Consider the following 27,867-nt stretch of genomic DNA (forward strand, 5'->3'; position numbering starts at 1 on the left):
TCACGGAGAGGGGAAAACTGGGGCTATCACAGCTGTGGAGTCTCAGAGAAATTATCACAGGTGCTATGACTTGTCTGTTGCCACAAAGGAGATGGAATTGGGGTTGTCATGGCTATGATATCACAGAGAGGTTTTAATCGGTTCTGTCTCTTCTGTGATGTCACGGAGAGGGGAATTACGGGTCTGTCACTGCTGTGGTGTTCCTTTGGGGCTGAAATTAAGGCTGCCGTGGCTGTGATGTCACAGATAGAGGAAACCTGAGTCTGTCCCTGCTGTGGTGTCACAGAGAGGGGAAAACTGGGGCTGATCACTGTTGTGCAGTGAAAGTTACACAGGTGCTATGACTTGTCTGTTGCCACACAGGGAATGGAATTGGGGTTGTTAGGGCTGTGGTATCACAGAGAGATTTAAATTGGTTCTGTCATGACTGTGATGTCCCAGAGAGGGGAATAATGCGTCTGTCACCACTGTGGTGTCGCAGAGAGGTGTAAACTGGACTTGTCATTGCAGTGATCTCACCGAGAGGAGAAAACTGAGGCTTTCACTGCTGTGGCTTATCAGAGGGGATGAATTCTGACTTGTCTTTGATATCATGTCACAGAGAGGAGAAAACTGGCACTATCACCGCTGTAAATGTTACAGATAAGTGTAAGTTGGGCTTGTTCAATCTGTGGGGTGACAGAAAGGGTGAAATTTGGCCTGTCAGTGCTGTGATGTCATAATGGGTGGAAAGTGCATCTTTGACTGCTGTGCTGTCACAGGCAGGCGTAAATTGGGGTTCCCACAGTTGTGATGTCACAGAGAGGGGAAAATTGGGGCTATCACAGCTGTGGAGTCTCAGAGAAAGTAACACAGGTGTTATGACTTGTCTGTTGCCACAAAGGAGATGGAATTGGGGTTGTCATGCCTATGGTATGTCAGAGAGGTTTTAACTGGTTCTGTCTGTTCTGGGATGTCACAGAGCGGGGAATAATGGGTCTGTCAGTGCTGTGGTGTTCCATCAGAGCTGAAATTAAGGCTGCCATGGCTGTGATGTCACGATAGAGGAAACCTGAGTCTGTCCCTGCTGTGGTGTCACAGAGAGGGGAAAACTGGGGCTGATCACTGTTGTGCAGTGACAGAGAAATTTACAGAGGTGCTATGACTTGTCTGTTGCCACACAGGGAATAGAATTGGGGTTGTTCGGGCTGTGGTATCACAGAGAGTTTTAAATTGGTTCTGTCATGATTGTGATGTCCCAGAGAGGGGAATAATGCGTCTGTCACCACTGTGGTGTCACAGACAGGCGTAATTTAGAGTTGTCACTGCAGTAATGTCACAGAGACCTTGAACTGGGTCCCTCATTGGTGTGATGTCACACACAGAGAGGAGAATACTGAGGCTGCCGCTGCTCTGGTGTCACAGAGAGGAGTAGTTTTGGCCTGTCACTGCTGTGATGTCAGAGAGAGGGGAAAGCGGGTCTGTCACTGCTGCGGTGTTCCAAAGGGGATGAATTTGAGGCTGTCCTAAGTGTGATGTCACAGAGAGGGGAAAATTGAGGCAGCCACTACTGTGGTGTCACAGAGAGGCGTAAATTAGAGTTGTCAGTGCAGTGATGTCACGGAGAGGAGAAACTGGGTCCCTCATTGGTGTGATGTCACAGATAGAGGAAACCTGAGTCTGCCACTGCAGTGATGTCACGGAGAGGGGAAAACTGGGGCTATCACAGCTGTGGAGTCTCAGAGAAATTATCACAGGTGCTATGACTTGTCTGTTGCCACAAAGGAGATGGAATTGGGGTTGTCATGGCTATGATATCACAGAGAGGTTTTAATCGGTTCTGTCTCTTCTGTGATGTCACGGAGAGGGGAATTACGGGTCTGTCACTGCTGTGGTGTTCCTTTGGGGCTGAAATTAAGGCTGCCGTGGCTGTGATGTCACAGATAGAGGAAACCTGAGTCTGTCCCTGCTGTGGTGTCACAGAGAGGGGAAAACTGGGGCTGATCACTGTTGTGCAGTGAAAGTTACACAGGTGCTATGACTTGTCTGTTGCCACACAGGGAATGGAATTGGGGTTGTTAGGGCTGTGGTATCACAGAGAGATTTAAATTGGTTCTGTCATGACTGTGATGTCCCAGAGAGGGGAATAATGCGTCTGTCACCACTGTGGTGTCGCAGAGAGGTGTAAACTGGACTTGTCATTGCAGTGATCTCACCGAGAGGAGAAAACTGAGGCTTTCACTGCTGTGGCTTATCAGAGGGGATGAATTCTGACTTGTCTTTGATATCATGTCACAGAGAGGAGAAAACTGGCACTATCACCGCTGTAAATGTTACAGATAAGTGTAAGTTGGGCTTGTTCAATCTGTGGGGTGACAGAAAGGGTGAAATTTGGCCTGTCAGTGCTGTGATGTCATAATGGGTGGAAAGTGCATCTTTGACTGCTGTGCTGTCACAGGCAGGCGTAAATTGGGGTTCCCACAGTTGTGATGTCACAGAGAGGGGAAAACTGGGGCTATCACAGCTGTGGAGTCTCAGAGAAAGTAACACAGGTGTTATGACTTGTCTGTTGCCACAAAGGAGATGGAATTGGGGTTGTCATGCCTATGGTATGTCAGAGAGGTTTTAACTGGTTCTGTCTGTTCTGGGATGTCACAGAGCGGGGAATAATGGGTCTGTCAGTGCTGTGGTGTTCCATCAGAGCTGAAATTAAGGCTGCCATGGCTGTGATGTCACGATAGAGGAAACCTGAGTCTGTCCCTGCTGTGGTGTCACAGAGAGGGGAAAACTGGGGCTGATCACTGTTGTGCAGTGACAGAGAAATTTACAGAGGTGCTATGACTTGTCTGTTGCCACACAGGGAATGGAATTGGGGTTGTTAGGGCTGTGGTATCACAGAGAGTTTTAAATTGGTTCTGTCATGATTGTGATGTCCCAGAGAGGGGAATAATGCGTCTGTCACCACTGTGGTGTCACAGACAGGCGTAATTTAGAGTTGTCACTGCAGTAATGTCACAGAGACCTTGAACTGGGTCCCTCATTGGTGTGATGTCACACACAGAGAGGAGAATACTGAGGCTGCCGCTGCTCTGGTGTCACAGAGAGGAGTAGTTTTGGCCTGTCACTGCTGTGATGTCAGAGAGAGGGGAAAGCGGGTCTGTCACTGCTGCGGTGTTCCAAAGGGGATGAATTTGAGGCTGTCCTAAGTGTGATGTCACAGAGAGGGGAAAATTGAGGCAGCCACTACTGTGGTGTCACAGAGAGGCGTAAATTAGAGTTGTCAGTGCTGTGATGTCACAGGGAGGCGAAAATTGGGCCTCTCTCAGATGTGATGTCACAGAGAGAGGCGTAATGGATCTGTGAGTGCTGTGGTGTCACCGAGAGGCATAAATTAGAGTTGTCAGTGCAGTGATGTCACGGAGAGGAGAAACTGGGTCCCTCATTGGTGTGATGTCACAGATAGAGGAAACCTGAGTCTGCCACTGCAGTGATGTCACGGAGAGGGGAAAACTGGGGCTATCACAGCTGTGGAGTCTCAGAGAAAGTATCACAGGTGCTATGACTTGTCTGTTGCCACAAAGGAGATGGAATTGGGGTTGTCATGGCTATGATATCACAGAGAGGTTTTAATTGGTTCTGTCTCTTCTGTGATGTCATGGAGAGGGGAATTACGGGTCTGTCACTGCTGTGGTGTTCCTTTGGGGCTGAAATTAAGGCTGCCGTGGCTGTGATGTCACAGATAGAGGAAACCTGAGTCTGTCCCTGCTGTGGTGTCACAGAGAGGGGAAAACTGGGGCTGATCACTGTTGTGCAGTGAAAGTTACACAGGTGCTATGACTTGTCTGTTGCCACACAGGGAATGGAATTGGAGTTGTTAGGGCTGTGGTATCACAGAGAGATTTAAATTGGTTCTGTCATGACTGTGATGTCCCAGAGAGGGGAATAATGCGACTGTCACCACTGTGGTGTCGCAGAGAGGTGTAAACTGGAATTGTCATTGCAGTGATCTCACCGAGAGGAGAAAACTGAGGCTTTCACTGCTGTGGCTTATCAGAGGGGATGAATTCTGACTTGTCTTTGATATCATGTCACAGAGAGGAGAAAACTGGCACTATCACCGCTGTAAATGTTACAGATAAGTGTAAGTTGGGCTTGTTCAATCTGTGGGGTGACAGAAAGGGTGAAATTTGGCCTGTCAGTGCTGTGATGTCATAATGGGTGGAAAGTGCATCTTTGACTGCTGTGCTGTCACAGGCAGGCGTAAATTGGGGTTCCCACAGTTGTGATGTCACAGAGAGGGGAAAACTGGGGCTATCACAGCTGTGGAGTCTCAGAGAAAGTAACACAGGTGTTATGACTTGTCTGTTGCCACAAAGGAGATGGAATTGGGGTTGTCATGCCTATGGTATGTCAGAGAGGTTTTAATTGGTTCTGTCTGTTCTGGGATGTCACAGAGCGGGGAATAATGGGTCTGTCAGTGCTGTGGTGTTCCATCAGAGCTGAAATTAAGGCTGCCATGGCTGTGATGTCACGATAGAGGAAACCTGAGTCTGTCCCTGCTGTGGTGTCACAGAGAGGGGAAAACTGGGGCTGATCACTGTTGTGCAGTGACAGAGAAATTTACAGAGGTGCTATGACTTGTCTGTTGCCACACAGGGAATAGAATTGGGGTTGTTCGGGCTGTGGTATCACAGAGAGTTTTAAATTGGTTCTGTCATGATTGTGATGTCCCAGAGAGGGGAATAATGCGTCTGTCACCACTGTGGTGTCACAGACAGGCGTAATTTAGAGTTGTCACTGCAGTAATGTCACAGAGACCTTGAACTGGGTCCCTCATTGGTGTGATGTCACACACAGAGAGGAGAATACTGAGGCTGCCGCTGCTCTGGTGTCACAGAGAGGAGTAGTTTTGGCCTGTCACTGCTGTGATGTCAGAGAGAGGGGAAAGCGGGTCTGTCACTGCTGCGGTGTTCCAAAGGGGATGAATTTGAGGCTGTCCTAAGTGTGATGTCACAGAGAGGGGAAAATTGAGGCAGCCACTACTGTGGTGTCACAGAGAGGCGTAAATTAGAGTTGTCAGTGCAGTGATGTCACGGAGAGGAGAAACTGGGTCCCTCATTGGTGTGATGTCACAGATAGAGGAAACCTGAGTCTGCCACTGCAGTGATGTCACGGAGAGGGGAAAACTGGGGCTATCACAGCTGTGGAGTCTCAGAGAAATTATCACAGGTGCTATGACTTGTCTGTTGCCACAAAGGAGATGGAATTGGGGTTGTCATGGCTATGATATCACAGAGAGGTTTTAATCGGTTCTGTCTCTTCTGTGATGTCACGGAGAGGGGAATTACGGGTCTGTCACTGCTGTGGTGTTCCTTTGGGGCTGAAATTAAGGCTGCCGTGGCTGTGATGTCACAGATAGAGGAAACCTGAGTCTGTCCCTGCTGTGGTGTCACAGAGAGGGGAAAACTGGGGCTGATCACTGTTGTGCAGTGAAAGTTACACAGGTGCTATGACTTGTCTGTTGCCACACAGGGAATGGAATTGGGGTTGTTAGGGCTGTGGTATCACAGAGAGATTTAAATTGGTTCTGTCATGACTGTGATGTCCCAGAGAGGGGAATAATGCGCCTGTCACCACTGTGGTGTCGCAGAGAGGTGTAAACTGGACTTGTCATTGCAGTGATCTCACCGAGAGGAGAAAACTGAGGCTTTCACTGCTGTGGCTTATCAGAGGGGATGAATTCTGACTTGTCTTTGATATCATGTCACAGAGAGGAGAAAACTGGCACTATCACCGCTGTAAATGTTACAGATAAGTGTAAGTTGGGCTTGTTCAATCTGTGGGGTGACAGAAAGGGTGAAATTTGGCCTGTCAGTGCTGTGATGTCATAATGGGTGGAAAGTGCATCTTTGACTGCTGTGCTGTCACAGGCAGGCGTAAATTGGGGTTCCCACAGTTGTGATGTCACAGAGAGGGGAAAACTGGGGCTATCACAGCTGTGGAGTCTCAGAGAAAGTAACACAGGTGTTATGACTTGTCTGTTGCCACAAAGGAGATGGAATTGGGGTTGTCATGCCTATGGTATGTCAGAGAGGTTTTAATTGGTTCTGTCTGTTCTGGGATGTCACAGAGCGGGGAATAATGGGTCTGTCAGTGCTGTGGTGTTCCATCAGAGCTGAAATTAAGGCTGCCATGGCTGTGATGTCACGATAGAGGAAACCTGAGTCTGTCCCTGCTGTGGTGTCACAGAGAGGGGAAAACTGGGCCTGATCACTGTTGTGCAGTGACAGAGAAATTTACAGAGGTGCTATGACTTGTCTGTTGCCACACAGGGAATAGAATTGGGGTTGTTCGGGCTGTGGTATCACAGAGAGTTTTAAATTGGTTCTGTCATGATTGTGATGTCCCAGAGAGGGGAATAATGCGTCTGTCACCACTGTGGTGTCACAGACAGGCGTAATTTAGAGTTGTCACTGCAGTAATGTCACAGAGACCTTGAACTGGGTCCCTCATTGGTGTGATGTCACACACAGAGAGGAGAATACTGAGGCTGCCGCTGCTCTGGTGTCACAGAGAGGAGTAGTTTTGGCCTGTCACTGCTGTGATGTCAGAGAGAGGGGAAAGCGGGTCTGTCACTGCTGCGGTGTTCCAAAGGGGATGAATTTGAGGCTGTCCTAAGTGTGATGTCACAGAGAGGGGAAAATTGAGGCAGCCACTACTGTGGTGTCACAGAGAGGCGTAAATTAGAGTTGTCAGTGCAGTGATGTCACGGAGAGGAGAAACTGGGTCCCTCATTGGTGTGATGTCACAGATAGAGGAAACCTGAGTCTGCCACTGCAGTGATGTCACGGAGAGGGGAAAACTGGGGCTATCACAGCTGTGGAGTCTCAGAGAAATTATCACAGGTGCTATGACTTGTCTGTTGCCACAAAGGAGATGGAATTGGGGTTGTCATGGCTATGATATCACAGAGAGGTTTTAATCGGTTCTGTCTCTTCTGTGATGTCACGGAGAGGGGAATTACGGGTCTGTCACTGCTGTGGTGTTCCTTTGGGGCTGAAATTAAGGCTGCCGTGGCTGTGATGTCACAGATAGAGGAAACCTGAGTCTGTCCCTGCTGTGGTGTCACAGAGAGGGGAAAACTGGGGCTGATCACTGTTGTGCAGTGAAAGTTACACAGGTGCTATGACTTGTCTGTTGCCACACAGGGAATGGAATTGGGGTTGTTAGGGCTGTGGTATCACAGAGAGATTTAAATTGGTTCTGTCATGACTGTGATGTCCCAGAGAGGGGAATAATGCGTCTGTCACCACTGTGGTGTCGCAGAGAGGTGTAAACTGGACTTGTCATTGCAGTGATCTCACCGAGAGGAGAAAACTGAGGCTTTCACTGCTGTGGCTTATCAGAGGGGATGAATTCTGACTTGTCTTTGATATCATGTCACAGAGAGGAGAAAACTGGCACTATCACCGCTGTAAATGTTACAGATAAGTGTAAGTTGGGCTTGTTCAATCTGTGGGGTGACAGAAAGGGTGAAATTTGGCCTGTCAGTGCTGTGATGTCATAATGGGTGGAAAGTGCATCTTTGACTGCTGTGCTGTCACAGGCAGGCGTAAATTGGGGTTCCCACAGTTGTGATGTCACAGAGAGGGGAAAACTGGGGCTATCACAGCTGTGGAGTCTCAGAGAAAGTAACACAGGTGTTATGACTTGTCTGTTGCCACAAAGGAGATGGAATTGGGGTTGTCATGCCTATGGTATGTCAGAGAGGTTTTAATTGGTTCTGTCTGTTCTGGGATGTCACAGAGCGGGGAATAATGGGTCTGTCAGTGCTGTGGTGTTCCATCAGAGCTGAAATTAAGGCTGCCATGGCTGTGATGTCACGATAGAGGAAACCTGAGTCTGTCCCTGCTGTGGTGTCACAGAGAGGGGAAAACTGGGGCTGATCACTGTTGTGCAGTGAAAGTTACACAGGTGCTATGACTTGTCTGTTGCCACACAGGGAATGGAATTGGGGTTGTTAGGGCTGTGGTATCACAGAGAGATTTAAATTGGTTCTGTCATGACTGTGATGTCCCAGAGAGGGGAATAATGCGTCTGTCACCACTGTGGTGTCGCAGAGAGGTGTAAACTGGACTTGTCATTGCAGTGATCTCACCGAGAGGAGAAAACTGAGGCTTTCACTGCTGTGGCTTATCAGAGGGGATGAATTCTGACTTGTCTTTGATATCATGTCACAGAGAGGAGAAAACTGGCACTATCACCGCTGTAAATGTTACAGATAAGTGTAAGTTGGGCTTGTTCAATCTGTGGGGTGACAGAAAGGGTGAAATTTGGCCTGTCAGTGCTGTGATGTCATAATGGGTGGAAAGTGCATCTTTGACTGCTGTGCTGTCACAGGCAGGCGTAAATTGGGGTTCCCACAGTTGTGATGTCACAGAGAGGGGAAAACTGGGGCTATCACAGCTGTGGAGTCTCAGAGAAAGTAACACAGGTGTTATGACTTGTCTGTTGCCACAAAGGAGATGGAATTGGGGTTGTCATGCCTATGGTATGTCAGAGAGGGTTTAATTGGTTCTGTCTGTTCTGGGATGTCACAGAGCGGGGAATAATGGGTCTGTCAGTGCTGTGGTGTTCCATCAGAGCTGAAATTAAGGCTGCCATGGCTGTGATGTCACGATAGAGGAAACCTGAGTCTGTCCCTGCTGTGGTGTCACAGAGAGGGGAAAACTGGGCCTGATCACTGTTGTGCAGTGACAGAGAAATTTACAGAGGTGCTATGACTTGTCTGTTGCCACACAGGGAATGGAATTGGGGTTGTTCGGGCTGTGGTATCACAGAGAGTTTTAAATTGGTTCTGTCATGATTGTGATGTCCCAGAGAGGGGAATAATGCGTCTGTCACCACTGTGGTGTCACAGACAGGCGTAATTTAGAGTTGTCACTGCAGTAATGTCACAGAGACCTTGAACTGGGTCCCTCATTGGTGTGATGTCACACACAGAGAGGAGAATACTGAGGCTGCCGCTGCTCTGGTGTCACAGAGAGGAGTAGTTTTGGCCTGTCACTGCTGTGATGTCAGAGAGAGGGGAAAGCGGGTCTGTCACTGCTGCGGTGTTCCAAAGGGGATGAATTTGAGGCTGTCCTAAGTGTGATGTCACAGAGAGGGGAAAATTGAGGCAGCCACTACTGTGGTGTCACAGAGAGGCGTAAATTAGAGTTGTCAGTGCAGTGATGTCACGGAGAGGAGAAACTGGGTCCCTCATTGGTGTGATGTCACAGATAGAGGAAACCTGAGTCTGCCACTGCAGTGATGTCACGGAGAGGGGAAAACTGGGGCTATCACAGCTGTGGAGTCTCAGAGAAATTATCACAGGTGCTATGACTTGTCTGTTGCCACAAAGGAGATGGAATTGGGGTTGTCATGGCTATGATATCACAGAGAGGTTTTAATCGGTTCTGTCTCTTCTGTGATGTCACGGAGAGGGGAATTACGGGTCTGTCACTGCTGTGGTGTTCCTTTGGGGCTGAAATTAAGGCTGCCGTGGCTGTGATGTCACAGATAGAGGAAACCTGAGTCTGTCCCTGCTGTGGTGTCACAGAGAGGGGAAAACTGGGGCTGATCACTGTTGTGCAGTGAAAGTTACACAGGTGCTATGACTTGTCTGTTGCCACACAGGGAATGGAATTGGGGTTGTTAGGGCTGTGGTATCACAGAGAGATTTAAATTGGTTCTGTCATGACTGTGATGTCCCAGAGAGGGGAATAATGCGTCTGTCACCACTGTGGTGTCGCAGAGAGGTGTAAACTGGACTTGTCATTGCAGTGATCTCACCGAGAGGAGAAAACTGAGGCTTTCACTGCTGTGGCTTATCAGAGGGGATGAATTCTGACTTGTCTTTGATATCATGTCACAGAGAGGAGAAAACTGGCACTATCACCGCTGTAAATGTTACAGATAAGTGTAAGTTGGGCTTGTTCAATCTGTGGGGTGACAGAAAGGGTGAAATTTGGCCTGTCAGTGCTGTGATGTCATAATGGGTGGAAAGTGCATCTTTGACTGCTGTGCTGTCACAGGCAGGCGTAAATTGGGGTTCCCACAGTTGTGATGTCACAGAGAGGGGAAAACTGGGGCTATCACAGCTGTGGAGTCTCAGAGAAAGTAACACAGGTGTTATGACTTGTCTGTTGCCACAAAGGAGATGGAATTGGGGTTGTCATGCCTATGGTATGTCAGAGAGGTTTTAACTGGTTCTGTCTGTTCTGGGATGTCACAGAGCGGGGAATAATGGGTCTGTCAGTGCTGTGGTGTTCCATCAGAGCTGAAATTAAGGCTGCCATGGCTGTGATGTCACGATAGAGGAAACCTGAGTCTGTCCCTGCTGTGGTGTCACAGAGAGGGGAAAACTGGGGCTGATCACTGTTGTGCAGTGACAGAGAAATTTACAGAGGTGCTATGACTTGTCAGTTGCCACACAGGGAATGGAATTGGGGTTGTTAGGGCTGTGGTATCACAGAGAGTTTTAAATTGGTTCTGTCATGATTGTGATGTCCCAGAGAGGGGAATAATGCGTCTGTCACCACTGTGGTGTCACAGACAGGCGTAATTTAGAGTTGTCACTGCAGTAATGTCACAGAGACCTTGAACTGGGTCCCTCATTGGTGTGATGTCACACACAGAGAGGAGAATACTGAGGCTGCCGCTGCTCTGGTGTCACAGAGAGGAGTAGTTTTGGCCTGTCACTGCTGTGATGTCAGAGAGAGGGGAAAGCGGGTCTGTCACTGCTGCGGTGTTCCAAAGGGGATGAATTTGAGGCTGTCCTAAGTGTGATGTCACAGAGAGGGGAAAATTGAGGCAGGCACTACTGTGGTGTCACAGAGAGGCGTAAATTAGAGTTGTCAGTGCTGTGATGTCACAGGGAGGCGAAAATTGGGCCTCTCTCAGATGTGATGTCACAGAGAGAGGCGTAATGGATCTGTGAGTGCTGTGGTGTCACCGAGAGGCATAAATTAGAGTTGTCAGTGCAGTGATGTCACGGAGAGGAGAAACTGGGTCCCTCATTGGTGTGATGTCACAGATAGAGGAAACCTGAGTCTGCCACTGCAGTGATGTCACGGAGAGGGGAAAACTGGGGCTATCACAGCTGTGGAGTCTCAGAGAAAGTATCACAGGTGCTATGACTTGTCTGTTGCCACAAAGGAGATGGAATTGGGGTTGTCATGGCTATGATATCACAGAGAGGTTTTAATTGGTTCTGTCTCTTCTGTGATGTCACGGAGAGGGGAATTACGGGTCTGTCACTGCTGTGGTGTTCCTTTGGGGCTGAAATTAAGGCTGCCGTGGCTGTGATGTCACAGATAGAGGAAACCTGAGTCTGTCCCTGCTGTGGTGTCACAGAGAGGGGAAAACTGGGGCTGATCACTGTTGTGCAGTGAAAGTTACACAGGTGCTATGACTTGTCTGTTGCCACACAGGGAATGGAATTGGAGTTGTTAGGGCTGTGGTATCACAGAGAGATTTAAATTGGTTCTGTCATGACTGTGATGTCCCAGAGAGGGGAATAATGCGACTGTCACCACTGTGGTGTCGCAGAGAGGTGTAAACTGGACTTGTCATTGCAGTGATCTCACCGAGAGGAGAAAACTGAGGCTTTCACTGCTGTGGCTTATCAGAGGGGATGAATTCTGACTTGTCTTTGATATCATGTCACAGAGAGGAGAAAACTGGCACTATCACCGCTGTAAATGTTACAGATAAGTGTAAGTTGGGCTTGTTCAATCTGTGGGGTGACAGAAAGGGTGAAATTTGGCCTGTCAGTGCTGTGATGTCATAATGGGTGGAAAGTGCATCTTTGACTGCTGTGCTGTCACAGGCAGGCGTAAATTGGGGTTCCCACAGTTGTGATGTCACAGAGAGGGGAAAACTGGGGCTATCACAGCTGTGGAGTCTCAGAGAAAGTAACACAGGTGTTATGACTTGTCTGTTGCCACAAAGGAGATGGAATTGGGGTTGTCATGCCTATGGTATGTCAGAGAGGTTTTAATTGGTTCTGTCTGTTCTGGGATGTCACAGAGCGGGGAATAATGGGTCTGTCAGTGCTGTGGTGTTCCATCAGAGCTGAAATTAAGGCTGCCATGGCTGTGATGTCACGATAGAGGAAACCTGAGTCTGTCCCTGCTGTGGTGTCACAGAGAGGGGAAAACTGGGGCTGATCACTGTTGTGCAGTGACAGAGAAATTTACAGAGGTGCTATGACTTGTCTGTTGCCACACAGGGAATAGAATTGGGGTTGTTCGGGCTGTGGTATCACAGAGAGTTTTAAATTGGTTCTGTCATGATTGTGATGTCCCAGAGAGGGGAATAATGCGTCTGTCACCACTGTGGTGTCACAGACAGGCGTAATTTAGAGTTGTCACTGCAGTAATGTCACAGAGACCTTGAACTGGGTCCCTCATTGGTGTGATGTCACACACAGAGAGGAGAATACTGAGGCTGCCGCTGCTCTGGTGTCACAGAGAGGAGTAGTTTTGGCCTGTCACTGCTGTGATGTCAGAGAGAGGGGAAAGCGGGTCTGTCACTGCTGCGGTGTTCCAAAGGGGATGAATTTGAGGCTGTCCTAAGTGTGATGTCACAGAGAGGGGAAAATTGAGGCAGCCACTACTGTGGTGTCACAGAGAGGCGTAAATTAGAGTTGTCAGTGCTGTGATGTCACAGGGAGGCGAAAATTGGGCCTCTCTCAGATGTGATGTCACAGAGAGAGGTGTAATGGATGTGTGAGTGCTGTGGTGTCACCGAGAGGCATAAATTAGAGTTGTCAGTGCAGTGATGTCACGGAGAGGAGAAACTGGGTCCCTCATTGGTGTGATGTCACAGATAGAGGAAACCTGAGTCTGCCACTGCAGTGATGTCACGGAGAGGGGAAAACTGGGGCTATCACAGCTGTGGAGTCTCAGAGAAATTATCACAGGTGCTATGACTTGTCTGTTGCCACAAAGGAGATGGAATTGGGGTTGTCATGGCTATGATATCACAGAGAGGTTTTAATTGGTTCTGTCTCTTCTGTGATGTCACGGAGAGGGGAATTACGGGTCTGTCACTGCTGTGGTGTTCCTTTGGGGCTGAAATTAAGGCTGCCGTGGCTGTGATGTCACAGATAGAGGAAACCTGAGTCTGTCCCTGCTGTGGTGTCACAGAGAGGGGAAAACTGGGGCTGATCACTGTTGTGCAGTGAAAGTTACACAGGTGCTATGACTTGTCTGTTGCCACACAGGGAATGGAATTGGGGTTGTTAGGGCTGTGGTATCACAGAGAGATTTAAATTGGTTCTGTCATGACTGTGATGTCCCAGAGAGGGGAATAATGCGTCTGTCACCACTGTGGTGTCGCAGAGAGGTGTAAACTGGACTTGTCATTGCAGTGATCTCACCGAGAGGAGAAAACTGAGGCTTTCACTGCTGTGGCTTATCAGAGGGGATGAATTCTGACTTGTCTTTGATATCATGTCACAGAGAGGAGAAAACTGGCACTATCACCGCTGTAAATGTTACAGATAAGTGTAAGTTGGGCTTGTTCAATCTGTGGGGTGACAGAAAGGGTGAAATTTGGCCTGTCAGTGCTGTGATGTCATAATGGGTGGAAAGTGCATCTTTGACTGCTGTGCTGTCACAGGCAGGCGTAAATTGGGGTTCCCACAGTTGTGATGTCACAGAGAGGGGAAAACTGGGGCTATCACAGCTGTGGAGTCTCAGAGAAAGTAACACAGGTGTTATGACTTGTCTGTTGCCACAAAGGAGATGGAATTGGGGTTGTCATGCCTATGGTATGTCAGAGAGGGTTTAATTGGTTCTGTCTGTTCTGGGATGTCACAGAGCGGGGAATAATGGGTCTGTCAGTGCTGTGGTGTTCCATCAGAGCTGAAATTAAGGCTGCCATGGCTGTGATGTCACGATAGAGGAAACCTGAGTCTGTCCCTGCTGTGGTGTCACAGAGAGGGGAAAACTGGGCCTGATCACTGTTGTGCAGTGACAGAGAAATTTACAGAGGTGCTATGACTTGTCTGTTGCCACACAGGGAATGGAATTGGGGTTGTTCGGGCTGTGGTATCACAGAGAGTTTTAAATTGGTTCTGTCATGATTGTGATGTCCCAGAGAGGGGAATAATGCGTCTGTCACCACTGTGGTGTCACAGACAGGCGTAATTTAGAGTTGTCACTGCAGTAATGTCACAGAGACCTTGAACTGGGTCCCTCATTGGTGTGATGTCACACACAGAGAGGAGAATACTGAGGCTGCCGCTGCTCTGGTGTCACAGAGAGGAGTAGTTTTGGCCTGTCACTGCTGTGATGTCAGAGAGAGGGGAAAGCGGGTCTGTCACTGCTGCGGTGTTCCAAAGGGGATGAATTTGAGGCTGTCCTAAGTGTGATGTCACAGAGAGGGGAAAATTGAGGCAGCCACTACTGTGGTGTCACAGAGAGGCGTAAATTAGAGTTGTCAGTGCAGTGATGTCACGGAGAGGAGAAACTGGGTCCCTCATTGGTGTGATGTCACAGATAGAGGAAACCTGAGTCTGCCACTGCAGTGATGTCACGGAGAGGGGAAAACTGGGGCTATCACAGCTGTGGAGTCTCAGAGAAATTATCACAGGTGCTATGACTTGTCTGTTGCCACAAAGGAGATGGAATTGGGGTTGTCATGCCTATGGTATGTCAGAGAGGTTTTAATTGGTTCTGTCTGTTCTGGGATGTCACAGAGCGGGGAATAATGGGTCTGTCAGTGCTGTGGTGTTCCATCAGAGCTGAAATTAAGGCTGCCATGGCTGTGATGTCACGATAGAGGAAACCTGAGTCTGTCCCTGCTGTGGTGTCACAGAGAGGGGAAAACTGGGGCTGATCACTGTTGTGCAGTGAAAGTTACACAGGTGCTATGACTTGTCTGTTGCCACACAGGGAATGGAATTGGGGTTGTTAGGGCTGTGGTATCACAGAGAGATTTAAATTGGTTCTGTCATGACTGTGATGTCCCAGAGAGGGGAATAATGCGTCTGTCACCACTGTGGTGTCGCAGAGAGGTGTAAACTGGACTTGTCATTGCAGTGATCTCACCGAGAGGAGAAAACTGAGGCTTTCACTGCTGTGGCTTATCAGAGGGGATGAATTCTGACTTGTCTTTGATATCATGTCACAGAGAGGAGAAAACTGGCACTATCACCGCTGTAAATGTTACAGATAAGTGTAAGTTGGGCTTGTTCAATCTGTGGGGTGACAGAAAGGGTGAAATTTGGCCTGTCAGTGCTGTGATGTCATAATGGGTGGAAAGTGCATCTTTGACTGCTGTGCTGTCACAGGCAGGCGTAAATTGGGGTTCCCACAGTTGTGATGTCACAGAGAGGGGAAAACTGGGGCTATCACAGCTGTGGAGTCTCAGAGAAAGTAACACAGGTGTTATGACTTGTCTGTTGCCACAAAGGAGATGGAATTGGGGTTGTCATGCCTATGGTATGTCAGAGAGGGTTTAATTGGTTCTGTCTGTTCTGGGATGTCACAGAGCGGGGAATAATGGGTCTGTCAGTGCTGTGGTGTTCCATCAGAGCTGAAATTAAGGCTGCCATGGCTGTGATGTCACGATAGAGGAAACCTGAGTCTGTCCCTGCTGTGGTGTCACAGAGAGGGGAAAACTGGGCCTGATCACTGTTGTGCAGTGACAGAGAAATTTACAGAGGTGCTATGACTTGTCTGTTGCCACACAGGGAATGGAATTGGGGTTGTTCGGGCTGTGGTATCACAGAGAGTTTTAAATTGGTTCTGTCATGATTGTGATGTCCCAGAGAGGGGAATAATGCGTCTGTCACCACTGTGGTGTCACAGACAGGCGTAATTTAGAGTTGTCACTGCAGTAATGTCACAGAGACCTTGAACTGGGTCCCTCATTGGTGTGATGTCACACACAGAGAGGAGAATACTGAGGCTGCCGCTGCTCTGGTGTCACAGAGAGGAGTAGTTTTGGCCTGTCACTGCTGTGATGTCAGAGAGAGGGGAAAGCGGGTCTGTCACTGCTGCGGTGTTCCAAAGGGGATGAATTTGAGGCTGTCCTAAGTGTGATGTCACAGAGAGGGGAAAATTGAGGCAGCCACTACTGTGGTGTCACAGAGAGGCGTAAATTAGAGTTGTCAGTGCAGTGATGTCACGGAGAGGAGAAACTGGGTCCCTCATTGGTGTGATGTCACAGATAGAGGAAACCTGAGTCTGCCACTGCAGTGATGTCACGGAGAGGGGAAAACTGGGGCTATCACAGCTGTGGAGTCTCAGAGAAATTATCACAGGTGCTATGACTTGTCTGTTGCCACAAAGGAGATGGAATTGGGGTTGTCATGGCTATGATATCACAGAGAGGTTTTAATCGGTTCTGTCTCTTCTGTGATGTCACGGAGAGGGGAATTACGGGTCTGTCACTGCTGTGGTGTTCCTTTGGGGCTGAAATTAAGGCTGCCGTGGCTGTGATGTCACAGATAGAGGAAACCTGAGTCTGTCCCTGCTGTGGTGTCACAGAGAGGGGAAAACTGGGGCTGATCACTGTTGTGCAGTGAAAGTTACACAGGTGCTATGACTTGTCTGTTGCCACACAGGGAATGGAATTGGGGTTGTTAGGGCTGTGGTATCACAGAGAGATTTAAATTGGTTCTGTCATGACTGTGATGTCCCAGAGAGGGGAATAATGCGTCTGTCACCACTGTGGTGTCGCAGAGAGGTGTAAACTGGACTTGTCATTGCAGTGATCTCACCGAGAGGAGAAAACTGAGGCTTTCACTGCTGTGGCTTATCAGAGGGGATGAATTCTGACTTGTCTTTGATATCATGTCACAGAGAGGAGAAAACTGGCACTATCACCGCTGTAAATGTTACAGATAAGTGTAAGTTGGGCTTGTTCAATCTGTGGGGTGACAGAAAGGGTGAAATTTGGCCTGTCAGTGCTGTGATGTCATAATGGGTGGAAAGTGCATCTTTGACTGCTGTGCTGTCACAGGCAGGCGTAAATTGGGGTTCCCACAGTTGTGATGTCACAGAGAGGGGAAAACTGGGGCTATCACAGCTGTGGAGTCTCAGAGAAAGTAACACAGGTGTTATGACTTGTCTGTTGCCACAAAGGAGATGGAATTGGGGTTGTCATGCCTATGGTATGTCAGAGAGGTTTTAACTGGTTCTGTCTGTTCTGGGATGTCACAGAGCGGGGAATAATGGGTCTGTCAGTGCTGTGGTGTTCCATCAGAGCTGAAATTAAGGCTGCCATGGCTGTGATGTCACGATAGAGGAAACCTGAGTCTGTCCCTGCTGTGGTGTCACAGAGAGGGGAAAACTGGGGCTGATCACTGTTGTGCAGTGACAGAGAAATTTACAGAGGTGCTATGACTTGTCAGTTGCCACACAGGGAATGGAATTGGGGTTGTTAGGGCTGTGGTATCACAGAGAGTTTTAAATTGGTTCTGTCATGATTGTGATGTCCCAGAGAGGGGAATAATGCGTCTGTCACCACTGTGGTGTCACAGACAGGCGTAATTTAGAGTTGTCACTGCAGTAATGTCACAGAGACCTTGAACTGGGTCCCTCATTGGTGTGATGTCACACACAGAGAGGAGAATACTGAGGCTGCCGCTGCTCTGGTGTCACAGAGAGGAGTAGTTTTGGCCTGTCACTGCTGTGATGTCAGAGAGAGGGGAAAGCGGGTCTGTCACTGCTGCGGTGTTCCAAAGGGGATGAATTTGAGGCTGTCCTAAGTGTGATGTCACAGAGAGGGGAAAATTGAGGCAGGCACTACTGTGGTGTCACAGAGAGGCGTAAATTAGAGTTGTCAGTGCTGTGATGTCACAGGGAGGCGAAAATTGGGCCTCTCTCAGATGTGATGTCACAGAGAGAGGCGTAATGGATCTGTGAGTGCTGTGGTGTCACCGAGAGGCATAAATTAGAGTTGTCAGTGCAGTGATGTCACGGAGAGGAGAAACTGGGTCCCTCATTGGTGTGATGTCACAGATAGAGGAAACCTGAGTCTGCCACTGCAGTGATGTCACGGAGAGGGGAAAACTGGGGCTATCACAGCTGTGGAGTCTCAGAGAAAGTATCACAGGTGCTATGACTTGTCTGTTGCCACAAAGGAGATGGAATTGGGGTTGTCATGGCTATGATATCACAGAGAGGTTTTAATTGGTTCTGTCTCTTCTGTGATGTCACGGAGAGGGGAATTACGGGTCTGTCACTGCTGTGGTGTTCCTTTGGGGCTGAAATTAAGGCTGCCGTGGCTGTGATGTCACAGATAGAGGAAACCTGAGTCTGTCCCTGCTGTGGTGTCACAGAGAGGGGAAAACTGGGGCTGATCACTGTTGTGCAGTGAAAGTTACACAGGTGCTATGACTTGTCTGTTGCCACACAGGGAATGGAATTGGAGTTGTTAGGGCTGTGGTATCACAGAGAGATTTAAATTGGTTCTGTCATGACTGTGATGTCCCAGAGAGGGGAATAATGCGACTGTCACCACTGTGGTGTCGCAGAGAGGTGTAAACTGGACTTGTCATTGCAGTGATCTCACCGAGAGGAGAAAACTGAGGCTTTCACTGCTGTGGCTTATCAGAGGGGATGAATTCTGACTTGTCTTTGATATCATGTCACAGAGAGGAGAAAACTGGCACTATCACCGCTGTAAATGTTACAGATAAGTGTAAGTTGGGCTTGTTCAATCTGTGGGGTGACAGAAAGGGTGAAATTTGGCCTGTCAGTGCTGTGATGTCATAATGGGTGGAAAGTGCATCTTTGACTGCTGTGCTGTCACAGGCAGGCGTAAATTGGGGTTCCCACAGTTGTGATGTCACAGAGAGGGGAAAACTGGGGCTATCACAGCTGTGGAGTCTCAGAGAAAGTAACACAGGTGTTATGACTTGTCTGTTGCCACAAAGGAGATGGAATTGGGGTTGTCATGCCTATGGTATGTCAGAGAGGTTTTAATTGGTTCTGTCTGTTCTGGGATGTCACAGAGCGGGGAATAATGGGTCTGTCAGTGCTGTGGTGTTCCATCAGAGCTGAAATTAAGGCTGCCATGGCTGTGATGTCACGATAGAGGAAACCTGAGTCTGTCCCTGCTGTGGTGTCACAGAGAGGGGAAAACTGGGGCTGATCACTGTTGTGCAGTGACAGAGAAATTTACAGAGGTGCTATGACTTGTCTGTTGCCACACAGGGAATAGAATTGGGGTTGTTCGGGCTGTGGTATCACAGAGAGTTTTAAATTGGTTCTGTCATGATTGTGATGTCCCAGAGAGGGGAATAATGCGTCTGTCACCACTGTGGTGTCACAGACAGGCGTAATTTAGAGTTGTCACTGCAGTAATGTCACAGAGACCTTGAACTGGGTCCCTCATTGGTGTGATGTCACACACAGAGAGGAGAATACTGAGGCTGCCGCTGCTCTGGTGTCACAGAGAGGAGTAGTTTTGGCCTGTCACTGCTGTGATGTCAGAGAGAGGGGAAAGCGGGTCTGTCACTGCTGCGGTGTTCCAAAGGGGATGAATTTGAGGCTGTCCTAAGTGTGATGTCACAGAGAGGGGAAAATTGAGGCAGCCACTACTGTGGTGTCACAGAGAGGCGTAAATTAGAGTTGTCAGTGCTGTGATGTCACAGGGAGGCGAAAATTGGGCCTCTCTCAGATGTGATGTCACAGAGAGAGGTGTAATGGATGTGTGAGTGCTGTGGTGTCACCGAGAGGCATAAATTAGAGTTGTCAGTGCAGTGATGTCACGGAGAGGAGAAACTGGGTCCCTCATTGGTGTGATGTCACAGATAGAGGAAACCTGAGTCTGCCACTGCAGTGATGTCACGGAGAGGGGAAAACTGGGGCTATCACAGCTGTGGAGTCTCAGAGAAATTATCACAGGTGCTATGACTTGTCTGTTGCCACAAAGGAGATGGAATTGGGGTTGTCATGGCTATGATATCACAGAGAGGTTTTAATTGGTTCTGTCTCTTCTGTGATGTCACGGAGAGGGGAATTACGGGTCTGTCACTGCTGTGGTGTTCCTTTGGGGCTGAAATTAAGGCTGCCGTGGCTGTGATGTCACAGATAGAGGAAACCTGAGTCTGTCCCTGCTGTGGTGTCACAGAGAGGGGAAAACTGGGGCTGATCACTGTTGTGCAGTGAAAGTTACACAGGTGCTATGACTTGTCTGTTGCCACACAGGGAATGGAATTGGGGTTGTTAGGGCTGTGGTATCACAGAGAGATTTAAATTGGTTCTGTCATGACTGTGATGTCCCAGAGAGGGGAATAATGCGTCTGTCACCACTGTGGTGTCGCAGAGAGGTGTAAACTGGACTTGTCATTGCAGTGATCTCACCGAGAGGAGAAAACTGAGGCTTTCACTGCTGTGGCTTATCAGAGGGGATGAATTCTGACTTGTCTTTGATATCATGTCACAGAGAGGAGAAAACTGGCACTATCACCGCTGTAAATGTTACAGATAAGTGTAAGTTGGGCTTGTTCAATCTGTGGGGTGACAGAAAGGGTGAAATTTGGCCTGTCAGTGCTGTGATGTCATAATGGGTGGAAAGTGCATCTTTGACTGCTGTGCTGTCACAGGCAGGCGTAAATTGGGGTTCCCACAGTTGTGATGTCACAGAGAGGGGAAAACTGGGGCTATCACAGCTGTGGAGTCTCAGAGAAAGTAACACAGGTGTTATGACTTGTCTGTTGCCACAAAGGAGATGGAATTGGGGTTGTCATGCCTATGGTATGTCAGAGAGGGTTTAATTGGTTCTGTCTGTTCTGGGATGTCACAGAGCGGGGAATAATGGGTCTGTCAGTGCTGTGGTGTTCCATCAGAGCTGAAATTAAGGCTGCCATGGCTGTGATGTCACGATAGAGGAAACCTGAGTCTGTCCCTGCTGTGGTGTCACAGAGAGGGGAAAACTGGGCCTGATCACTGTTGTGCAGTGACAGAGAAATTTACAGAGGTGCTATGACTTGTCTGTTGCCACACAGGGAATGGAATTGGGGTTGTTCGGGCTGTGGTATCACAGAGAGTTTTAAATTGGTTCTGTCATGATTGTGATGTCCCAGAGAGGGGAATAATGCGTCTGTCACCACTGTGGTGTCACAGACAGGCGTAATTTAGAGTTGTCACTGCAGTAATGTCACAGAGACCTTGAACTGGGTCCCTCATTGGTGTGATGTCACACACAGAGAGGAGAATACTGAGGCTGCCGCTGCTCTGGTGTCACAGAGAGGAGTAGTTTTGGCCTGTCACTGCTGTGATGTCAGAGAGAGGGGAAAGCGGGTCTGTCACTGCTGCGGTGTTCCAAAGGGGATGAATTTGAGGCTGTCCTAAGTGTGATGTCACAGAGAGGGGAAAATTGAGGCAGCCACTACTGTGGTGTCACAGAGAGGCGTAAATTAGAGTTGTCAGTGCAGTGATGTCACGGAGAGGAGAAACTGGGTCCCTCATTGGTGTGATGTCACAGATAGAGGAAACCTGAGTCTGCCACTGCAGTGATGTCACGGAGAGGGGAAAACTGGGGCTATCACAGCTGTGGAGTCTCAGAGAAATTATCACAGGTGCTATGACTTGTCTGTTGCCACAAAGGAGATGGAATTGGGGTTGTCATGGCTATGATATCACAGAGAGGTTTTAATCGGTTCTGTCTCTTCTGTGATGTCACGGAGAGGGGAATTACGGGTCTGTCACTGCTGTGGTGTTCCTTTGGGGCTGAAATTAAGGCTGCCGTGGCTGTGATGTCACAGATAGAGGAAACCTGAGTCTGTCCCTGCTGTGGTGTCACAGAGAGGGGAAAACTGGGGCTGATCACTGTTGTGCAGTGAAAGTTACACAGGTGCTATGACTTGTCTGTTGCCACACAGGGAATGGAATTGGGGTTGTTAGGGCTGTGGTATCACAGAGAGATTTAAATTGGTTCTGTCATGACTGTGATGTCCCAGAGAGGGGAATAATGCGTCTGTCACCACTGTGGTGTCGCAGAGAGGTGTAAACTGGACTTGTCATTGCAGTGATCTCACCGAGAGGAGAAAACTGAGGCTTTCACTGCTGTGGCTTATCAGAGGGGATGAATTCTGACTTGTCTTTGATATCATGTCACAGAGAGGAGAAAACTGGCACTATCACTGCTGTAAATGTTACAGATAAGTGTAAGTTGGGCTTGTTCAATCTGTGGGGTGACAGAAAGGGTGAAATTTGGCCTGTCAGTGCTGTGATGTCATAATGGGTGGAAAGTGCATCTTTGACTGCTGTGCTGTCACAGGCAGGCGTAAATTGGGGTTCCCACAGTTGTGATGTCACAGAGAGGGGAAAATTGGGGCTATCACAGCTGTGGAGTCTCAGAGAAAGTAACACAGGTGTTATGACTTGTCTGTTGCCACAAAGGAGATGGAATTGGGGTTGTCATGCCTATGGTATGTCAGAGAGGTTTTAATTGGTTCTGTCTGTTCTGGGATGTCACAGAGCGGGGAATAATGGGTCTGTCAGTGCTGTGGTGTTCCATCAGAGCTGAAATTAAGGCTGCCATGGCTGTGATGTCACGATAGAGGAAACCTGAGTCTGTCCCTGCTGTGGTGTCACAGAGAGGGGAAAACTGGGGCTGATCACTGTTGTGCAGTGACAGAGAAATTTACAGAGGTGCTATGACTTGTCTGTTGCCACACAGGGAATGGAATTGGGGTTGTTCGGGCTGTGGTATCACAGAGAGTTTTAAATTGGGTCTGTCATGATTGTGATGTCCCAGAGAGGGGAATAATGCGTCTGTCACCACTGTGGTGTCACAGACAGGCGTAATTTAGAGTTGTCACTGCAGTAATGTCACAGAGACCTTGAACTGGGTCCCTCATTGGTGTGATGTCACACACAGAGAGGAGAATACTGAGGCTGCCGCTGCTCTGGTGTCACAGAGAGGAGTAGTTTTGGCCTGTCACTGCTGTGATATCAGAGAGAGGGGAAAGCGGGTCTGTCACTGCTGCGGTGTTCCAAAGGGGATGAATTTGAGGCTGTCCTAAGTGTGATGTCACAGAGAGGGGAAAATTGAGGCAGCCACTACTGTGGTGTCACCGAGAGGCATAAATTAGAGTTGTCAGTGCAGTGATGTCACGGAGAGGAGAAACTGGGTCCCTCATTGGTGTGATGTCACAGATAGAGGAAACCTGAGTCTGCCACTGCAGTGATGTCACGGAGAGGGGAAAACTGGGGCTATCACAGCTGTGGAGTCTCAGAGAAATTATCACAGGTGCTATGACTTGTCTGTTGCCACAAAGGAGATGGAATTGGGGTTGTCATGGCTATGATATCACAGAGAGGTTTTAATCGGTTCTGTCTCTTCTGTGATGTCACGGAGAGTGGAATTACGGGTCTGTCACTGCTGTGGTGTTCCTTTGGGGCTGAAATTAAGGCTGCCGTGGCTGTGATGTCACAGATAGAGGAAACCTGAGTCTGTCCCTGCTGTGGTGTCACAGAGAGGGGAAAACTGGGGCTGATCACTGTTGTGCAGTAAAAGTTACACAGGTGCTATGACTTGTCTGTTGCCACACAGGGAATGGAATTGGGGTTGTTAGGGCTGTGGTATCACAGAGAGATTTAAATTGGTTCTGTCATGACTGTGATGTCCCAGAGAGGGGAATAATGCGTCTGTCACCACTGTGGTGTCGCAGAGAGGTGTAAACTGGACTTGTCATTGCAGTGATCTCACCGAGAGGAGAAAACTGAGGCTTTCACTGCTGTGGCTTATCAGAGGGGATGAATTCTGACTTGTCTTTGATATCATGTCACAGAGAGGAGAAAACTGGCACTATCACTGCTGTAAATGTTACAGATAAGTGTAAGTTGGGCTTGTTCAATCTGTGGGGTGACAGAAAGGGTGAAATTTGGCCTGTCAGTGCTGTGATGTCATAATGGGTGGAAAGTGCATCTTTGACTGCTGTGCTGTCACAGGCAGGCGTAAATTGGGGTTCCCACAGTTGTGATGTCACAGAGAGGGGAAAATTGGGGCTATCACAGCTGTGGAGTCTCAGAGAAAGTAACACAGGTGTTATGACTTGTCTGTTGCCACAAAGGAGATGGAATTGGGGTTGTCATGCCTATGGTATGTCAGAGAGGTTTTAATTGGTTCTGTCTGTTCTGGGATGTCACAGAGCGGGGAATAATGGGTCTGTCAGTGCTGTGGTGTTCCATCAGAGCTGAAATTAAGGCTGCCATGGCTGTGATGTCACGATAGAGGAAACCTGAGTCTGTCCCTGCTGTGGTGTCACAGAGAGGGGAAAACTGGGGCTGATCACTGTTGTGCAGTGACAGAGAAATTTACAGAGGTGCTATGACTTGTCAGTTGCCACACAGGGAATAGAATTGGGGTTGTTCGGGCTGTGGTATCACAGAGAGTTTTAAATTGGTTCTGTCATGATTGTGATGTCCCAGAGAGGGGAATAATGCGTCTGTCACCACTGTGGTGTCACAGACAGGCGTAATTTAGAGTTGTCACTGCAGTAATGTCACAGAGACCTTGAACTGGGTCCCTCATTGGTGTGATGTCACACACAGAGAGGAGAATACTGAGGCTGCCGCTGCTCTGGTGTCACAGAGAGGAGTAGTTTTGGCCTGTCACTGCTGTGATGTCAGAGAGAGGGGAAAGCGGGTCTGTCACTGCTGCGGTGTTCCAAAGGGGATGAATTTGAGGCTGTCCTAAGTGTGATGTCACAGAGAGGGGAAAATTGAGGCAGCCACTACTGTGGTGTCACAGAGAGGCGTAAATTAGAGTTGTCAGTGCAGTGATGTCACGGAGAGGAGAAACTGGGTCCCTCATTGGTGTGATGTCACAGATAGAGGAAACCTGAGTCTGCCACTGCAGTGATGTCACGGAGAGGGGAAAACTGGGGCTATCACAGCTGTGGAGTCTCAGAGAAATTATCACAGGTGCTATGACTTGTCTGTTGCCACAAAGGAGATGGAATTGGGGTTGTCATGGCTATGATATCACAGAGAGGTTTTAATCGGTTCTGTCTCTTCTGTGATGTCACGGAGAGGGGAATTATGGGTCTGTCACTGCTGTGGTGTTCCTTTGGGGCTGAATTAAGGTAGCCGTGGCTGTGATGTCACAGATAGAGGAAACCTGAGTCTGTCCCTGCTGTGGTGTCACAGAGAGGGGAAAACTGGGGCTGATCACTGTTGTGCAGTGAAAGTTACACAGGTGCTATGACTTGTCTGTTGCCACACAGGGAATGGAATTGGGGTTGTTAGGGCTGTGGTATCACAGAGAGATTTAAATTGGTTCTGTCATGACTGTGATGTCCCAGAGAGGGGAATAATGCGTCTGTCACCACTGTGGTGTCGCAGAGAGGTGTAAACTGGACTTGTCATTGCCGTGATCTCACCGAGAGGAGAAAACTGAGGCTTTCACTGCTGTGGCTTATCAGAGGGGATGAATTCTGACTTGTCTTTGATATCATGTCACAGAGAGGAGAAAACTGGCACTATCACCGCTGTAAATGTTACAGATAAGTGTAAGTTGGGCTTGTTCAATCTGTGGGGTGACAGAAAGGGTGAAATTTGGCCTGTCAGTGCTGTGATGTCATAATGGGTGGAAAGTGCATCTTTGACTGCTGTGCTGTCACAGGCAGGCGTAAATTGGGGTTCCCACAGTTGTGATGTCACAGAGAGGGGAAAATTGGGGCTATCACAGCTGTGGAGTCTCAGAGAAAGTAACACAGGTGTTATGACTTGTCTGTTGCCACAAAGGAGATGGAATTGGGGTTGTCATGCCTATGGTATGTCAGAGAGGTTTTAATTGGTTCTGTCTGTTCTGGGATGTCACAGAGCGGGGAATAATGGGTCTGTCAGTGCTGTGGTGTTCCATCAGAGCTGAAATTAAGGCTGCCATGGCTGTGATGTCACGATAGAGGAAACCTGAGTCTGTCCCTGCTGTGGTGTCACAGAGAGGGGAAAACTGGGGCTGATCACTGTTGTGCAGTGACAGAGAAATTTACAGAGGTGCTATGACTTGTCTGTTGCCACACAGGGAATAGAATTGGGGTTGTTCGGGCTGTGGTATCACAGAGAGTTTTAAATTGGTTCTGTCATGATTGTGATGTCCCAGAGAGGGGAATAATGCGTCTGTCACCACTGTGGTGTCACAGACAGGCGTAATTTAGAGTTGTCACTGCAGTAATGTCACAGAGACCTTGAACTGGGTCCCTCATTGGTGTGATGTCACACACAGAGAGGAGAATACTGAGGCTGCCGCTGCTCTGGTGTCACAGAGAGGAGTAGTTTTGGCCTGTCACTGCTGTGATATCAGAGAGAGGGGAAAGCGGGTCTGTCACTGCTGCGGTGTTCCAAAGGGGATGAATTTGAGGCTGTCCTAAGTGTGATGTCACAGAGAGGGGAAAATTGAGGCAGCCACTACTGTGGTGTCACAGAGAGGCGTAAATTAGAGTTGTCAGTGCAGTGATGTCACGGAGAGGAGAAACTGGGTCCCTCATTGGTGTGATGTCACAGATAGAGGAAACCTGAGTCTGCCACTGCAGTGATGTCTCGGAGAGGGGAAAACTGGGGCTATCACAGCTGTGGAGTCTCAGAGAAATTATCACAGGTGCTATGACTTGTCTGTTGCCACAAAGGAGATGGAATTGGGGTTGTCATGGCTATGATATCACAGAGAGGTTTTAATCGGTTCTGTCTCTTCTGTGATGTCACGGAGAGGGGAATTATGGGTCTGTCACTGCTGTGGTGTTCCTTTGGGGCTGAAATTAAGGCTGCCGTGGCTGTGATGTCACAGATAGAGGAAACCTGAGTCTGTCCCTGCTGTGGTGTCACAGAGAGGGGAAAACTGGGGCTGATCACTGTTGTGCAGTGAAAGTTACACAGGTGCTATGACTTGTCTGTTGCCACACAGGGAATGGAATTGGGGTTGTTAGGGCTGTGGTATCACAGAGAGATTTAAATTGGTTCTGTCATGACTGTGATGTCCCAGAGAGGGGAATAATGCGTCTGTCACCACTGTGGTGTCGCAGAGAGGTGTAAACTGGACTTGTCATTGCAGTGATCTCACCGAGAGGAGAAAACGGAGGCTTTCACTGCTGTGGCTTATCAGAGGGGATGAATTCTGACTTGTCTTTGATATCATGTCACAGAGAGGAGAAAACTGGCACTATCACCGCTGTAAATGTTACAGATAAGTGTAAGTTGGGCTTGTTCAATCTGTGGGGTGACAGAAAGGGTGAAATTTGGCCTGTCAGTGCTGTGATGTCATAATGGGTGGAAAGTGCATCTTTGACTGCTGTGCTGTCACAGGCAGGCGTAAATTGGGGTTCCCACAGTTGTGATGTCACAGAGAGGGGAAAACTGGGGCTATCACAGCTGTGGAGTCTCAGAGAAAGTAACACAGGTGTTATGACTTGTCTGTTGCCACAAAGGAGATGGAATTGGGGTTGTCATGCCTATGGTATGTCAGAGAGGGTTTAATTGGTTCTGTCTGTTCTGGGATGTCACAGAGCGGGGAATAATGGGTCTGTCAGTGCTGTGGTGTTCCATCAGAGCTGAAATTAAGGCTGCCATGGCTGTGATGTCACGATAGAGGAAACCTGAGTCTGTCCCTGCTGTGGTGTCACAGAGAGGGGAAAACTGGGCCTGATCACTGTTGTGCAGTGACAGAGAAATTTACAGAGGTGCTATGACTTGTCTGTTGCCACACAGGGAATGGAATTGGGGTTGTTCGGGCTGTGGTATCACAGAGAGTTTTAAATTGGTTCTGTCATGATTGTGAGGTCCCAGAGAGGGGAATAATGCGTCTGTCACCACTGTGGTGTCACAGACAGGCGTAATTTAGAGTTGTCACTGCAGTAATGTCACAGAGACCTTGAACTGG

Source organism: Cyanistes caeruleus, chromosome 18 (assembly GCF_971803275.1).
Source record: "Cyanistes caeruleus chromosome 18, bCyaCae1.hap1.1, whole genome shotgun sequence".
In the NCBI taxonomy this organism is placed as follows: Eukaryota; Metazoa; Chordata; class Aves; order Passeriformes; family Paridae; genus Cyanistes; species Cyanistes caeruleus.